Raw genomic sequence first — 18,271 nt, 5'->3', positions numbered from 1 at the left:
TGTTGACGTCATTCCTGGAAAGCCTTCTTTATGGGTAAGAGCTCTTTCTCGGCTAAGGTATAATTCATTTCCGCCGTGCACAATTTCTTAGACATATAAACTACAGGGTGTAGTTGTCCTGTGACCTGATTCCGCTGTGACAGGATGGCCCCTATCGCTATATCTGAAGCATCCGCTTTGACGATAAATGGATGTTCCGGTTTAGGATGGGCCAAGATCGGGGCAGTGGTAAAAGCTCTTTTCAAGGTCTCAAAGGCACTGTCCACTTCGGTAGACCAAAGAAAAGCTACTCCTTTCCTAAGTAATCTGGACAGCGGAGACGCTACCTGAGAAAACTGCTAAATGAATCTACGGTAGTAGTTCGCAAAGCCCATGAAGCTCTGGACTTCCTTCACACTGGAGGGAACCGGCCAATCCTGAACCGCCTGAACCTTTCTTTCTGACATCTGCAGACCAGAGGGGCTTAGTATCACTCCCAGGAATTCCACCTCAGTAACCCCGAATTTGCACGTTCTCAGCTTGCAATAGAGCTTGGTTTCCCCCAACCGTTGTAGTATCTGGGAAACAAGATGTCTGTGACTCTCAGTCCTGTCTGAGTAAATGAGAATATCGTCTATATAGACGACCGCACATATGTCCACAAACTCCTTCAAGACATCGTTAAGAAAATACTGAAATGCCGCTGGGGCGTTACACAGCCCAAACGGCATAACAGTATATTCATATAATCCATAACGAGTCTTGAAGGCGGTCTTCCACTCATCCCCTTCTCTAACATGCACCAAATGGTACGCGTCCCTCAAGTCCAACCGGGTATATATTTGGGCGTCCTTCACTTGGTCCAGCAGGACCGACACTAGGGCAGTGGATACCGGTTTCATATCGTGTTCTTATTAAGCACCCGGTAGTCTACACAGGCTCTCAATTCTCCGTTTGCTTTTTTGATAAAAAACAAAGGAAAGGCTGCAGGGGATCAAGAGGGTCTGATAAACCCGATCTCAACGTAATGATCTAGATATTCCGTTAAGTGTGCAGTCTCAGGTACAGATAGGGCATAAACGCGACAGGAAGGTAGTGTGGCTCCCTCCACCAGATCTATACGACAGTCATAAACCCGGTGTGGGGGCAGTTGCTCTGCCTGGCTTTCACTGAATACATCCCTGAAGTGTTGGTATTCGGAGGGTAACACAACCTGTTTCTCTGCTGCAGTGGTCACCACTACCGGGAGGAGTAAGGCCGCGGCCAGTGGTGTCCGGATTGCGCTCAGATGCGCCTTGCATTCCTCTGACAAGAACCGGACCTCTTTGGTTTTCCAATCGATCAACGGGTTATGATAGCTGAGCCAAAGCATCCCCAGAATGACCTCATATTGTGGGGCCTCTATTATGTTGAGCGATAGTCCTTCCTTATGCAGACCCTCCGGTCCCTTAAAAGACAACACTACCACGTCTGTTTGTTCAGTTATGAGGCCGGAAATCAGAGGTTTCCCATCCACTGCCAGTACTTCCTCAGGGGTTTCTCTGACTACTCTATCTAAAGACAAAGAGGACACAAAGCTGCTATCAATAAAGTTCCCGTAGCCCCGGAGTCAATCATAACCTTAACTTGATTTGTCTGTAACCGACTCTACAAACTCATAGGGAGAACGATATGTGTCTCCGTATCCTGCAAGGCCAGAACAGTTAGGGAAGGTATTGTTAACGGTGGGGACTCCCTAGGTTTGTTCCTGTGAATTCACTGTCTCTACCTCAGAGGCTGCCACAACAGGGACTGCTATTCTTTTGCTTCGGTTCCAGACTCCAGATGTTTTTGGTTTTGTGGGGCACTCTTTAACGTAGTGCCCCTTTTTACCACAGTATAAGCACAACCCCAGGGCTCTACGGTTCTCTTTTTCTTCCCTAGACATGGGTGCACGTACAACTCCAATTTCCATGGGTTCTGAGCTAGAATCTGAGGAAGACAACGGTTTGCGAGGTGTAACCTCAGACCCGAAAGAAGCCCTGTCCCACCTTCTTCTTTCACCTCCTCTCTCACTTATTCTGCCATCTAAACGCAAGGTTAGATTTATCATATCCGTACAAGTAACACGTTGAGGGTCGATCTGGGCAATAATGTCTTTTAGTCCATCTCTCAACCCTTGATAAAAAGCGACATCCTCTTTTCCTCTGGCCAAGAAGTCTCTGCCACTAACCTGTTAAAATCAGTCAAGTAGGATACCAGATCCCTCCTACCCTGTCTAAGGGTGAGCAATTCTCTGTCTGCGCTAAACGTGGTAGCGCGTCTATCAAAAACTCTTTCGAACTCCGTACGACAAGCGGGCCAGTCAGATAAGATGGCGTCATTGTTTCGCACCAGGGGTACAGCCCAATTGGCTGCATCCCCTATCAAATACGAAATGGCAAAAGCAACCCTTGAGTGATGATTTGGAAATGAGGCCGGTTTGCAAGAGAAATGCAGCATTATCTGAGTCAAGAAGACTTGGGTTTTAGTTGGATCACCAGAATACCGTTCTGGGCTAGCCAACGGAATGGGTGGAGGGGCAGTCACCAGTACATGTGAAGCCGAAGCATCAAAGGGGTTTCTACTTAACCTATCAACCTTGTCTCTCAAGTTAGCCGCCTCAGTTTTGGAAGCAGCCAGTTCTTGCTGGACCAACATTAGGCCTGCATAACATCCTCCATGGTAGCCATTATAAGCCCAAACGGATCAGGTAAAGCAGAAATCGTGGGCGTGTTATTCTGTCAGGCTTTGCTCCACCGGATCCGATTGTTGCTTATAATGGTCCACCTCCAAACGTCACAATGCCTCTTGTTGAAACACACAGAGAGATTGAGCCATTAGGCGAGGGAAAAAAGAACAGGGAAGGGAAAGGGAAGGGCCAGCAGGGAAGGGATATACCTGTAATGACAAGAACAATATACTTAGACATGCATATGTGAATGAATGCTACTCTCATATAATCTCGCTAAAGGGCTGTTGTATACCTTGTAGTAAGGTAGTCAAAGGATACTGGCCTCACGTCTCCGATATCGCCTCCTGTCACCCATATCAGCCTATCGGAAACACAATCATAGGTCATAAACAAACACACTTCCAAGGACACAAAAACATCAAGTGGTTAGTCCCTGTAGGCACACATACCGTGACTACAGGCAAGAGACGCCATAACTGGATTCCATGGAGGCACAGCACAGGGCTGTGCAAAGACGATGAAAAAGATCTCCGAAAGGATGAAAGAAGTGCAATGTATCCTTATTTACAAATCACGGTAGTGTGTGGGAAGCAAGAACCACAACACTCCGCTCTGTACAGCATAAGGTAAGGACCTAGTTATTAACCCTTCCCAACAGTGTATCAAAACGTAGTTTATTTGCTGGGTAGAACAAAGAAAGGATTAAACATAAAACAAGATGCAACTGTCAAGGAAGAATTAAACAGCAGCGCACGGTGACGCGTAGTTGAGACCACCACAGCGCCCCGCACTGAAACACCAAATAGCCTTTCCCCCAAGGCACAAAAGAAAACTGGCTTATCTCTCCAGTCCTTGCCGAAGTTAACACCACTTCGGGGCTGTTAGAACGGTAACGCGTGACTGACCACCACAGCGCTACGCTCCTCTGATGTCCAACCAAAACGAGAGGCACAGAAGCAGGCAATCGCCAGCTGAAGCAACGCACCAAAAGCACTGTTCTACCTGCAATGGCACCCGCCGAGGAACTCCGGCTGCTCTCCTGCACGGACTCGCCAAGCAACCGCGATGTGCGGCGTTACTCAACCTCCACCAACTACGAACTCCGGAAATGCTGGAATAACACGCAACAGGATGCGTGAGAACAATGCTCAAGTACTTCCCCCGAGCCGGGGATTCTGGGGAATGTAGTTCTTTTCCCCTTTCCTTTCTAAACGTCCTTCTCCTCCGCCCCTACCCTTACATATGCACGTACAATGCAGGCACAAGGAGGAGAAACCTGACATGTTCAGCGTTGGAGAATCATATTCGTAATCCCGCAGTTTGTAGACCACTCTATTTATATAGAGGGAAAACAGTGTGGGGGCGCAAGGACACAGCCTTGATGTACCCCACGCCAAATAGGGATTTTATCAGTCAGCTCTCCGGCTCTCCCCCAACTGACCTCTGCATAGTTGTGCTTGTGTAACCGTACCGATATAAAGCAATGAGGTAGCCCAGTCTAGTGCAGAACATGGGGATTAGTACTATATGCGAAACTGTGGTTCTGCCGCTCTTAAAAATCTAAATTACCTTTTTTGCAATTGTGTCTCTCCAAAGGGATGTGAACAGTCAACAGATGATAAAACAAAAGAGAAAACAAAATGTACCTCATGTCCAAACCCAAAAAGCGCAAAGCACATATCATATATTCCACTATATATTTTGATCAGTTTTTAGAAAAATCTGTGTAATCTTATTGCAATACATATATTAACATACACACAGAACAGTTCTTCTAAACTAACATTTAAGACTTAGATGTGCACATACATTTAAAATCGTTACATGTCACAAAACATTCCACAAAATACATGGACATATACTACATGGAAAAATTATATTTAGACACAGTTTAAAATTTTGAAAGAAGAAAAAAGAAATAACAGCCCAGTAAGAGATTAATCCAATTGTTAGTTTAGTATCCTGGGTGATCATCAACACTTGATAATAAAGCGTTGACCTTTCGACCCTTGAAAAAAAAAGCATGAAACTAGAACCGTCTTGGTGGGGTCTTCCTCGGGACTAACTGAAAGATCTGTGTGTAGCCTGTATGGGGCTTCCACCCTGTCATCTATTTCTGGCACTGTAGTCTTAATCGCGTGCTGTGAGTGATCTGTATACTTCAGATTATAAAATGTGAGCCATTCCTCCGACGTCAGGCGCACCAGGCTCCATGTGGATTTCTTTGCAAGAATGGGAAGGTGACTCCAAGGGGCCTTCCGCCTCCTCAAACGGGCCTTCTATGGTCCATAGAAGGCTCATTATTTGACTTTTGAAACTTAAAAAACAATGTTCTCTTTTGAATCAGAGCGAAGGGCAGCCCTCGTCTTCTGTGTCCAGTTGGTAAAGACTGTCTTTACCAAAAGACAATAATTTTCAGTTTCACGCTTTTTTCAGGGGTCGAAACGTTGACGCTTTATTATCAAGTGTTGATGATCACCCAGGATACTAAACTAATATTTGGATTAATCTCTTACTGGGCTGTTATTTATTTTTTCTTCTTTCAAAATTTTGCACTGTGTCTAAATATAATTTTTCCATGTAGTATATGTCCATGTATTTTGTGGAATGTTTTGTGACATGTAAATATTTTAAATGTTTGTGCACATCTAAGTCCTAAATCTTAGTTCAGAAGAACTGTTCTGTGTGTATGTTAATATATGTATGAGTGAAATAAAACAACCTAGGCACATTGGTGTGATAAATAGAGCAACAGAGAGGTAGGACTACGTAGGATTCAGTTTCTAGCATTTATTGATATTCATATTAAAATTATATAAATTAAAAACTTCAAAACATTACATCACAATACATAAATTATCAAACAAAAAGTGAATCAATTATTAGTACATACAATGTCAATAATACAAAAATAAATTACAAATATAAAAACTGGCACAATTATTATTTCTCGATGCGCGTTTCGGCGACCAGCGCCTTCTTCCGGAGGAGCCACAATATCTTCTAAAAATAAAGAAAATAAATGTATTATCTAAACCTAAAATAAAAATAATATAAGCACATTAAATTATGACATCAAATTATAAGGTACAGGGGGAGGAGCCAAGCTCGCGACCGTGATGGCCGCACTGTAGCTCGGCTCCGTCAACCTTCCTGCCTGAAACACATATCCTGTACCTCATCCTGCCCCGAGAAGACACATACGGCAACACATGGGAAGGTGACGCATTGCTCGCACTTACCATCTGTCCCGGGGGCTCCTGGGTGCCGAAGATCTGAAGTTGTGCCCTTGCTTGTTCCGGGGACCTCCGCGGCGTGCAGGCCGGGGACTCGCCTGTGACGGTCGGCCGGAGTGAGGTGTTGACGCCGGCCCCCGGTGGAGGAGAGGGGTCGGCTGAAGAGGCCGTTGTGCGGTTGTGCCGGTGACGACTAACCGGGCCCGGTCTGGTGGCCCGAGGGCTCTGTGGCGGGGCGCAGCCCGCCTCGGACGGGGGTGGACCATACAGGAGGCTTGTCCCCCCTTTGTTGCCTTGTCCGGCCATCTTGAAGCCCTTCGCCCGGATTCGGCGGGTGGCGCCCGTGGGACGGTTGCGCCGGCGACCCCTGTATTTTGGTGGCCCATCTTTCTGCACCAAGATTGCCATTGCTGGGGCTCGAGGAGACTCCGGTGGGCCCTATTCGAAGGCCTGGTCCAGAGGTTGAGGAGCGGTGAGTCCCTGCTGCACTGGCAAAATGGCGGCCGGCGCCCCGGGTCCCGGACCTGCTTGGGGCGGTGAACCTGGTTTGTCAAAATACACGATGGCTGAGGCTTGTGGGCGTGAGCCCATGGTTGGTGATGTCTTTGCCGCCCTATGTTCTTTGCGTGCGGCCATGGCCTTCGACGCTGCTATGCAAGACAGCGGTTCAGCCGACATGCCTGTTTGCCCGTCCCCCATGAGTGCGGCTCGACTGATGGTGTGTACTGCTTTGCCCCCCTTGGCTGCTGCGAGGAGTGCTGCCGCCGTGCGTTTGCGAGACTGTGGGTCTGCGGCCCTGAATCCCCAAGAGACTTCGACAGTGGCGACTATGAGTGAGGGCCCCACGTCGGGGCCCGTCCATGTCAGTCTGACTGGGGAGCTCGGCGGATGTTCGACTCAAACTGCTTTGGTGAGGTCCCGCGGCTGCCCTGCGGGGGTCACCTCGCTTTTTTGGGCGGCGGGACCGCACCTAGTTTGTTTGCTGCTCCTGATGTTGCCATTCGACAGTCTGGTCTGCCGCAGCCACTGCTTGCTTTGCTGTTTGAGACTGGGGTCCTCTGGACTGCGCCCTTGGCCTGACCTGCTTCGTTTCTGGGCGCACTCCATGCCGAACTGCTTGTTGCTTACCACTTTATTGCGCTTGGAGGCTATGATCAGGAGAGGACAGGGGTGAGACAGTATTGCCTCGGCGGACTACTGGTTAATGTATGAAGATGGGGACTACCCGCAGCTGTGACAAAATGGCCGATTCCTTTTCCTGTTCCTGATCTTTGAGGTTGTGTCTTTCTCGCTTTGATGTGGGTTTCAGTTGTGTTAAGGCGGGGGGTAGGAGCTGAATGACCGATTGCAGATCTCCTCTCCCACTGGATCCCTTTCCCTCCTCTTTTTTCTCTTTTGTCTGTCGTGTTCTTTTTCCTTTCTGATTCTTCTATATTTCGGGTTCTATTTAGGGCGGCAGGCACGCTGCTGGGGGGTGAGCGGTAGCCTTCTGCAGGGGTGCAGGGTGGTGTGGGAGGGACGGGGTCATTATATTGTTCGTTTTTTCTTTAGTTCTATGGCTCTTTTGTATCCCTTTGTCGGGACGCTGTGTCTGCGCGCGTCTTCCATGGAGTGCTTGCTGGTAGTGAAGGGGAAGATTTTCCCGTTTCCACGATATGGACTGCACATATATCATGTCTTCCATCCCTTGCCCGATAGCGGGTCCTCCGGTCCTGCGTGCTTTGTTTGCCGTGGGGCGCGTGCAGTGGCGCTGCGTTCTTTCTTTCCCTCTTTCTGATATTCTCTTCTCTACCCCTCCCCTCTTTTTCTCTTTATTTGGGTTAGTATAGTAGATGGCTACTTCTACGTTGTTGTTCTGATTCCTTTGATTTGTGTCAGCGCGCATTCAGGCGGTGACGGGTGTGTGGCGGGTTGTGGTGGGAACTGATTTGCAACTGGGCGACTATAAGTTGATTCCTGTCAATTGCTGCTATTACTTTCATTTATCAATGGCCCTCTGTATTGATGCTTTACAATTAGCCCACCATGGGAATTCAGATGTCGAAAGTTGCAACTGATTCTGCTATACTTCCTATTATATTATAAAACTAGCCTTATTTAATCCTGCTTCTAACGGTCACATTCGGCTTTAATGTTTGATTGCTTGCCTGTACACTACTGGGTGACTGCTGGGGAACTTCAATGTTGACTCATGTGCGTTCATAATGTGTCGTGGCCGGCCTGATTGGTTGTAGGCCCGTATTTGTATGCTTCTATTTGCACAATAAAGGTTTAAAAAAAAAAAAAATTATAAGGTACGCTAAAATCATCGCCAGTCAATCTTCAAACAAATGCGAGACTTTAATGATTCATATTCTCGTTTGCTTTATGTTTTTAACAGACTTTAATCATGCCAGCTTTCCAAGTTGCGAGTGGGGACGCATTCAATAGCATATCAGGTACAGGTGACCGTAGTTTAACTAGACGCGTTCCTGCTTGTTGCCTATATTCTTTTGCTACAGAAAGAGTCATTTCTTGGAATTAATGTAGATGCCTTCCATTATAGATTTACATAAAAAAATAATCCTTAAGAAACGCCTTTTGCTATTACTGCTGCAATCGAGATATTTACGGCATTGAGGTAATTATCAAACACAAAATTCGAGCTTTTTAGATACTACATTTTGACGTCATCTATACATGATAGGTTCATGTTATTGTTATATATATAAATATCTTTTAGTGCTACTGATAATAGCATCCGTCCCCATTTTAGGATGTATCTTTATATTGTTACTGTTGTATATGAGTTTTTCGGTTAAAACAACTACAGCGTTTAATCATGGCGTTTATTTCTGGGTTCAAAAACAAAAGAGGAAGTGTAGAGGTGCTGATAGAATCACCCTCCTAGCAATATTATATAAACAATGAGATTCTATAAATGTGTTACGGTGATTATTTTTCAGGTTTATGGGGCATATTATCAAGGGCTCTATCGCCGTTTTAGCGGGGAAAATCCCCGCTAAAGCGGCGATAGGATTAACGCACTATTACCAAGCTGCAGCTAACCACTGTTAGCGACAGTTCCCATGCGTTAGCAACGAAAAAAAATATCGCTATACGCGGAAGCGATAAATATCGCTAATGATATGCGAGGTAGGCGTACCCTCGCTAAATACCACAAAAAAAGTCGCTAACACGCTAGCGCACTATTATCAACTATCGCCTAGACATGCTTAGCGACAAAAAAATTCCTGCTAAAGCCCCTTAGCTGGAGATAAATAAGAACTGCTAAAAGCAGTTCTAAACATGCAAAACTGGAGATAAAAAGACCATAGAAAAGGAGAACTAGCCCAGCCCAGCCCCACCACAAAGCTGAGGACCTGCAGACAGCATGGAGGTAGTAATCATACAGCTCGGAGTCCCACAGTGGCCACAGCCGGATTGGTGACGGTACAACGCGTACCGTCACAACGCGTGCTGTTACAACGCGTCCCTTACAACGCAAGTCGTTACCACGACTTGCGTTGGGGGCGCGGATATCGAATAGTATAATTTACTATTCTAACACCAGTCCCCGTGGACACTAGGGAAGGTGTTGGAATAGTAAATTTACTATTTTTAATCTTCTAGCGCCCTCCAGCGCAAGTCGTGGTAACGACTTGCGTTGTTACGGACGCGTCGTAACAGCACCGCGTTGAAACATCCGCGTTGTAACGGATGTTTCCCCCACAGCCCCCACCGCCACCACCGCCCCAACCGCCTCCACCCCCACCGCCTCCCGGACCACCAGCAAGGCAGCGCCAAAGACGACGGCGGCTAATGCGCAACCGACTTGTCCTTGGAGATCTACAACCACAGGAAATCATAGCCCACTACAGGCTCAAACGGACATCCATTGACTACATACTGAACCACATAGCCCACAGGCTCACACCACCAACCCAGCGGATAACCAACATCCCCCCACAAACAAAGCTACTGGCTGTGCTGCATTTCCTGGCCTCCGGGACTTTTCAACCCACAACATCCAGAGTGGGTGGTGTCTCACAGGCAGCCTTTTCAAGATTCCTCCCAAATGTGTTGGATGGCATAATCAGCCTGATACCCCAGGAACTACACTTCCCCAATACTGTGCGTGAACAGCTTCTGGTCAAGCAGGGTTTCTACGCCATAGCTGGAATCCCACAAGTACTGGGTGCAATAGACTGCACACATATCCGATTTGTGCCACCAGCGGACAGGGCACACATATATAGAAACAGAAAGCACACGCACTCAATGAATGTGCAGGCAATAGTGGACCACCGTGGAATGTTCACAAATGTCATAGCAAAGTTCCCAGGGAGTGTGCATGATTCGTATATTTTCCAGCAGTCAGTCATCAACCAGCGCTTCCAGGATGGAACATATGGGAAAGCAGTACTAGTTGGTAAGTAGTAATCCAACATATCACTTGCATCTACAGCACATACATGCAAAACAGAAATCTATACACATCAATGTCACTGTATCACATACAAAGGGGCACATGTGCAATAACTGGTGCATTCCTGCTAAGCAGCAAGGATGTGCAAGACATTGTGTGCCACAGCTCCGCCATCATGGATGGGTGCCATTTACAATGCGCTGCACCATGGTGCCAAAACGGCACAGATGCGCGATGCATCTGTGCCGGAAAAGTGACGCATAGCTGGAACAGCGTTACAAGTGCAACGCAGATCCAGCAATGCACTGGGTGCCCTATCTAGTTAATGCTGCGTCAATCCTCATGCCTGCTTCAGGCAGGTGTAGGCGTGTGATGCAGCATGGGCCTAAAAGTGACTGAGTGAAATGTTGAACATTTAACTCTGCTACTTTTAGGAGGTGTCCCAGTGGCGGAAGGCCCCCCTGCACAGGAACGCCTACATGTGGTGCAGCCCATTACAACGTGGCGCATCTCCCAGATGCGTCACGTTGAAAGTACCCCTGGCCCCAGCTTTGTCAGGTGGAATGCAGCGATACTCAAATGGGCGGGGAGTGAGAGCTCCAACAGAATGCAGCTGGCACATAGCTCCCATTAAGAAAAAGTGCCTGAAGCTACACGTGCATGGGAGGCCCTGGTGGGGGGACTCTGGATAATAGACAGGGAGGAGGATAGCAGTTCTGAGTCCTCAGTGGGGGTGGGACATGCATTAGTAGCTCCATTTGGATAGAGAGGGACTAGCACAGTTAGAGGCTCCCGCAACATAGGAGGAAATAGAGAACTACACTATAGAGCGTACGCTGACTCATTGGTACATGACACACATCAGTAGTGATTTTGCAACACATAGATGTCACACTACTGCACCAGCGGCCGGGCTGGGGGGATGGGAGTTGATGGTCAATGTGCATGCCCAACGATGGGGCGTTGTTTAAGAATCATGTACCATTATTCATGCTTGATTGTGGTTCATTGATGGGCTGGGCATGATAGCATCCAAACTGAGGGTGGTAAATATGCTTTTAATACTGATTGCATACTTGTCCAGTCTTAACTTGGAAAGTTGATTGGCTGAATTCATTTAGGCCCCTTTGTTGTGTGTAGTATGTAATTAAGAATAATAAAAAGTCTCATTACAAAAAGATTTCCAACTTAAGATATGTGATATTGCTACATTCATCATGTCTGCTGAGCACTCATGTCATTTAGTCTTGAGGCCAGGACAGGTAGGAGCACACAGTACAGGTAGTGGATGGTGTTCCACATGCTGGAGTTGATGTCCTTGTTGAACCTAACAAGGCCCCAATGGTCCATGCATGTAACAGGTAGCTGACTGGTGATTTGTCTCAGACCATGACCATGAGAAGCATGCGTTGTGTTCTGCAGCAGGATTGCTGAATGCTGGCGCACAGTAGGTCAAGTGTGTGTAGTGTGTAGTCATGCCACCTATATAGCAAAGGTACATCACAGTGCAGTAGGTGGATCACTGTCGGTGGAAGATGGGAAAAGAGCCACACATGCAACTCCTCTGCACACTAAAATGATGTTGGATGGAGTCACAGCAGTGAGCCTGATTCACATGCTAACATGCACTACAGCCTTCTGCTCAAACACATGGTCAACTTGAAATACACCATGACATCCATCCCAACACACTAATCCATGCTCATCAACAACACATCCAGCACAACCAATAACTAATTCCACTTTCCCTTGTATGTCACAGGGGACCAAGGATATGCACTGGTAGCATGGATGATGACACCAGTACGTCACCCCACCACCCCTGGCCAGAGACAGTACAATGTGGCACAGATACGCACAAGGTCCATTGTAGAGCGGACATTTGGTGTCTTGAAGTCCAGGTTCCGGTGCTTGGATATCACAGGTGGCAGCCTGCTGTACAGTCCCGAATTGGTGAACAAAATTATCTTGGAATGTTGTGTGTTGCACAACATATGTGTCCGTACCAAAGCACCATGGATCCAAGTGCCCGAACCACCTGATGAAGATGAGGACGAAGATGAGGCTGGTGCTGTACACCCCACACCAAATGCTGCTGGACTTGCACGGAGGAACCGCATCATCAACAATTATTTTGCTTGAGTCAGTCACGTGTTGTCTTTGAAATAAAATTGTCACAAAAATAACATCTCAATGTGTTACTGTCTGCCATGGGCACTGTACCCATCAAACAGTTACGTGTCCCAATGAGTGGTCAGATGAGCCCATTATCAATGGAGGGTGGGAATGTGTACGCAGTACAGTTATGCCCTGCACTATGTCAAATGTATGAAACTCTACTTGGCAAGGTACTATGTAGGCTACACCATGTCAAATGGTTGTCTCACATGCTGCAAATACTAGCAGAGTAGGGTGCTGATTGGGATGAGGATGACATTCCTATTCTGACTCAATTTCCCCAATCCATGTATCATGGATTGGGCATGTTGTGGGAATCACACTAATCAGGAGTGTGTGAAATGGCGTGCATGATGCCAATAGTCATTGCAACATCCCAATACACATTGGTGCCAATCACCCAGACACATCTCCAGACCATGTCCGTTGTAGCAGCAGTAAACTGACCCTTAAGATGTGTACCATGTTCCTGATTACCAGCCAATTTTCATTTCCATAGAAGCATGCACAAGAAGTGGCGTATAAATAACCAGGGCCCGTATGAGATACATATCCTGTATATTACCAAGCCCATTGTTGACGTATTATGTCAAGTACATATCTGCACAGATGGGCATACTGTCAATGAGGCTCCTGAACTAATGCCTCAAAGGTGTATGTGTGGAATGTGATTAGAGCAGCAAATAGGGCATGTAATGGCACAAAATGTTGCTATGGGCGGTGACAAGTGGCGCCATTTGGACCGGGGAAAGGGCCTATAATTTAGACCACCTTAAATGTAATGGGACAAATTTGAGTAACAAGTAGATGTGCCGTCTAATGTGGGTACAACATCAGTATGTCTGTCACAAGACATCAGCCTGGAAACTACTCCCACCTACAGATCCACAAGGCCAAACATCACTATGCTGAGCAGATACTTTATAGAACGGATGGACCATTACCATCACCAAGACATGCATAACACCAACATCCAAAATATTTTACATGGCTGGGTGAAGACACCTCCTACAGTCGGACAGACAAGTAAATGTGGATACACACTGACCCCTGGGTCATTCATAGATACCACCTAGACACATCTCTCATACTTTTTCTACCACGACGTGACATCGTAACATCTACATCTGACATGACACTTGCAGGTGCACACACCGTGAAGTCTGCAGAAAGTGATGGGCCTATGTCACGTGTCCACCATGGGGGAGTAGCACATGTAAGAGGAGGCTATCATCACTCATGGACCACTTGTGGACAAATGCCAACATGACGAGGCATGTGTGGTGGCTAAGTGTACAAATGGTACAGACGTGCTTGGAGCTGCCCGGAGCTACCTTCCAACTTGTACCTACACATGTAGGATGCAGAGCTGCTGCCCATGTTGGTAAGTTGTGGCCCAACTACACACCTGCTGCAGCCCTTCCCCAAATCTGATGTTGATGAAAGGCATGCTCATTGCACCTCAGGGCCAGAGACTCATGATTCACATACTACACACATAACAGTGTGAGGGCAGAGAATACTCAGTGAATGCAGTAGTGCCACTAATATTTATTCGGACTGTGTGTACCCTTTTGAATGTATGATGCCAATATAGAGGTCAACCAGTGGTATGTATCAGTGCATGGCCTACTAGACATGAGGACAGTAGTGCCTGCCCTGCTGCAACCAAACATGGACCAGGGGGCCTTCTCCCATCACATTTAGCACATTAATGCTCACTGTCATGTACCAATTGAAGACCTTGCCTGATGGCCCATTCACATTGTGACAATGTCATAGCATTGCATTGGTGCAATGGTGGGACCACATGTTTGCACATATCTACATTATTCTACACCATCTCTGGATCAGTATCAACATGTACACTGCTCGTATTGACATTGTCGTACATTCCTAAGGTATCAGTCTCCCGACCCTAAAAAGTAAGTAATTACCTTTGCAACATTTGACCAATACACATATGAAAGGGAAAATAATAATTTATTTACACTATATACAAGTGGTGAGCATATAGGGCTAGTGCAGAGGGTGCCCGTTGGATGGCCAGACAGAGACAATAGATGTTAACAGGTCCAAGGGAAGAGGCATAGTTCACTCCACAGGCTGGTTGAGGTGGCAAGGAATGGGTTCATATGGCAGTCCATGGGGGGGTCCAAGGATGTTCCGGGGGACAGTGAAAGTGAGTGTAAGAAGTTCATGGGTGGCACGATTCAGAGTCCAGCAAAACAAAAGAAACTGGGGCATTGGAACAGAGGGATACTAGTGCTTCCTCCTCAGCACAATTTCGCAGTCATCCTCATCTCCATCATCATCGGTGTCATGTGCCTCAAAGGTGTCAGTGGGTGTTGTGGCAGAAGCCATGTGAGGCACTGACACTCCTGGTGTTGGAGCTGAGGATGTGGAGGCTGCAGCAGCATCCATCTGCACCAAACCCTGTGGCAGCAAGGAGGTGACAAGAAGGTGCAGGGCGGTGAAAATCCCAGTAACCTGGCGCATGTGTTCAGCCCTGGCAGCCAGATGTTGGGCCTGCATCCGCTCCATGCTCTCCAGGATCATCCTGATGTTGTCAAGTCCCTTGACGACATTGCTGGAGCCATCCTGAGCAGACAAAGCATGTTGCCGCTGTATCATGACTCCAGCAATGTCAGCCATGGACTGGTGGAGAGCATGGAATGGGCCCTGGGTGTCAGTAAGACACCCACGGATGCCTGCGAGCTCGGCTGCCACGAGCTTGAAGCCCTCGTCCACCCTATCCCCCAACCGTTCCTGGAGCCCTATGATCCGCTGTTGGAATGCTGCTCGCCTGATTTTCTGCCAGCCCAAACACCAGCACGTCACTCCCCTCCTCCGCAGTCTGCATTGGCTTCCTGTTTCCAAACGCTGCACCTTCAAACTGGCATGCACTACCTTCAAGGCCCTATCGGACGCAGCTCCCAGGTTCATCTCTTCGGCCTTGTCCCGTCACATCCCTCCCAGAGCCCTTCGCTCAGCATCACTAAACCTCCTTGAGGTCCCAAGATTCAAAAGAAAAAAGCACGGAGGTCTGAGCTTTTCTGTCCTGGCCCCCTCCACCTGGAACGCCCTACCTTCCTCTCTCCGTCTCTGCCCAACGTACGACTGTTTCCGTACACTTCTAAAAACCCTGCTCTTTCAAGCTGCTTATGATTAATCCCTCACCCTGGATCAACGCTACATGTCAATGAGCGCCAAGAAACCGATGGTGATAGTGCGCGTAATAAATAATTTTAATAGAATAATAGAATAGAATGCACGTGCCGTTGGATCTGGCCCCAGGGAAGTGGCTGGGGTGGTGGATGCCTGCTGCTCGTTGGTGTGAGCAGGAGGTGGGCTCTGCCGAGGGCTACTGGGTTGCCCTGCACCGGAGGCTGGGGAGGCAATGTCATCGAGTAGGAGTTGGAGGTCGTCGATATTGAGTGTAGCGTAGACATCCGGGTCAACAGTGAGTGCCTGTCCAGGTTGCTCTTCAGGAGGTGCTGTCTCGCCCTCTGCAATGTGACATGGGAGATGAATTACATCACTGTTTGTCACAAACAATCATGCATTTGAACATTACACCTTGATACAGCATGACATTGTCTGATCATACTTGTTTACTGGAAAGGACCTGTGTTTGACAAATGGGGAATCATCTGAGGGGATTACAGGTGAGAAGTAGCAGTGGTACATGGTCGTCTCACAGTGCCCTATCTTCAATGGGACATACCAAAATAGCTCTGCCTTAGCACTAGGAAATAGCCTAATGAGTGTGGAGTGCATCTTGACACTATGTTAGACTATTTGGACTGTGATGCATATTTACACTGGCTATCTGGCAGCCCTTGTGTGACCTCATCTCATATGCACATCATTCCACACAATACTGTGACTGACATCACCTCCCCCTTAGTGTGTGGCTCATCTCAGTCCTGCTTTAGGTTCATGCTGTTTGGCATTTGGATGAAAGATACCTATCTGGACGCACCAGCCACATCCTAAGTGTGGACTGAGTAATGGAAGGCTGATGCATGTCCTGGTGTAATAATGACTTACTGCAAAACTACCACCAATTCTAAATTCTGTATTCCAATGGGGAGTAGCTATGTGTCCAGCTAGCCACAATGGCCATGCCAGGGTTGCCAGCATTACGTTATGGCGTACTACATGTCTCCAATGGACCACAGTGTCCGACAATAAGGTGCAGTATTCCAATACCAGTTGGCTCCATGCATGTCTGCAGGGATGCCACATTAATTGTGCAGAACGCCACAGCCAGCATGGATGTGATGCGTATTATGTGTTGTGCAGGCTGGGCACTAAAATGACAGTAACTGTGAGAGCCATCTATGCCGTAAATGTGTGGCATTGCTGGAGTGTTCATGCAAGTGCAAGTCAGCCATGTGCGGGTGCAAGTGCTAGTATGTGCAGGGTGTTGACATATGCAGGTGGGGGAGTAGTATTGTCGGGTGACTCTATGCAAATGAACATCACTCAGAGTCATAGCCCTCCATGTACCAGTTCTTACTATTGTGCAGATTGCTAAACAAGATTTGGATTCACACTGTAGCAAAACAGACTGAAGCAGCAGAAGCAGCAAGTAACCCAAGCATTACACAACACTGCATACCCAAAGGCAGGAAACACAGTCCCACACATCACCCTATGTCCACATGACATTAGAGTGTGGTGAGAACACCCAACGGCATCCATGCACAACATGGCCTGGGATGTCCTCCAGAAGCAAGCACAATGATCTGCCACACCCAACGCAAGCAAACCTCCTAACGGCCCATGACACACACCACAAGGCCAAACACAGGCTCCACAGCCAACACAGCCACTGATGGAGAGTAGGCACAGAAGACCACAGATAATGACCAGCCAGGCCAAAGGGAACCAAAAGGGATAACCACCCTACAACAAAGGCACAGCATGAAGGAGGCACACCTCCAGAGTGTACACAAACGCTAAACTGAGCACCTGCGCATATACATCAGTAAGAGGTACACACCACAACAATATCAGAACCAAATACTGTGACAATGTGCTAAGGAATTAAAATACCTGACCCAGGAAGATTCAACTCAAGGTCCATCTGGCCAACAAGGGGCTCACATGCTCAACCCACAAACCGCCAAAGGGCCATCCGGCCACACACAAAGCTTGCAGGGTGGACAGAGCCCGACCCTAGTTGAAGCCAAACACCACGTAATCCTAAACACACCCCGGATTCCAATGCGGACACACCCCGTGTTGGACAGCACTACTGGTAAAAAGTCCACATGACTGGCATGGAACCAGAGGGTCCAAGGGCAACCATACCTAGGTACAAAGTCACCCATAGTAGGAGGACAGGCCAACGCAAGGTGGTCCACACACACCACAGCCACCCCACAAGCAGAGCTGACACCCCGAGACTGATGTGAAACAACAAGGGATATCCGGCAAGCTTCAGCAAGCAAGGCCGGACTGGGAACCAAAACCCGCCCCGGCAAAGTGCTCGGCTGTCCCCCCTGGGGAGGTTGGGTGCGCAACAGAGCTCCTTGCCAGGTCTGGTTTTCGTCCAACTGTGTTACAGGGAGGAGCTTGCAGCTATGCTGCACAAACGGCCCTGTAGGTAAAAGGGACCCCAAGGGCCCAAAAGCGGGCCCTACCCTTGCGGCGCACCGGGGGATTGGCCAGGGCCCGCAATAGTCAGTCCAGGCCTGGCAGCAAGGCCCCACTGCCAAACACAATGTAGGGAGTCAGACCCACCCC

Source organism: Lissotriton vulgaris, chromosome 6 (assembly GCF_964263255.1).
Source record: "Lissotriton vulgaris chromosome 6, aLisVul1.2, whole genome shotgun sequence".
NCBI lineage: Eukaryota > Metazoa > Chordata > Amphibia > Caudata > Salamandridae > Lissotriton > Lissotriton vulgaris.
The sequence above is the reverse complement of the archived record's forward strand: the minus strand, read 5'-3'. Positions refer to the sequence as shown.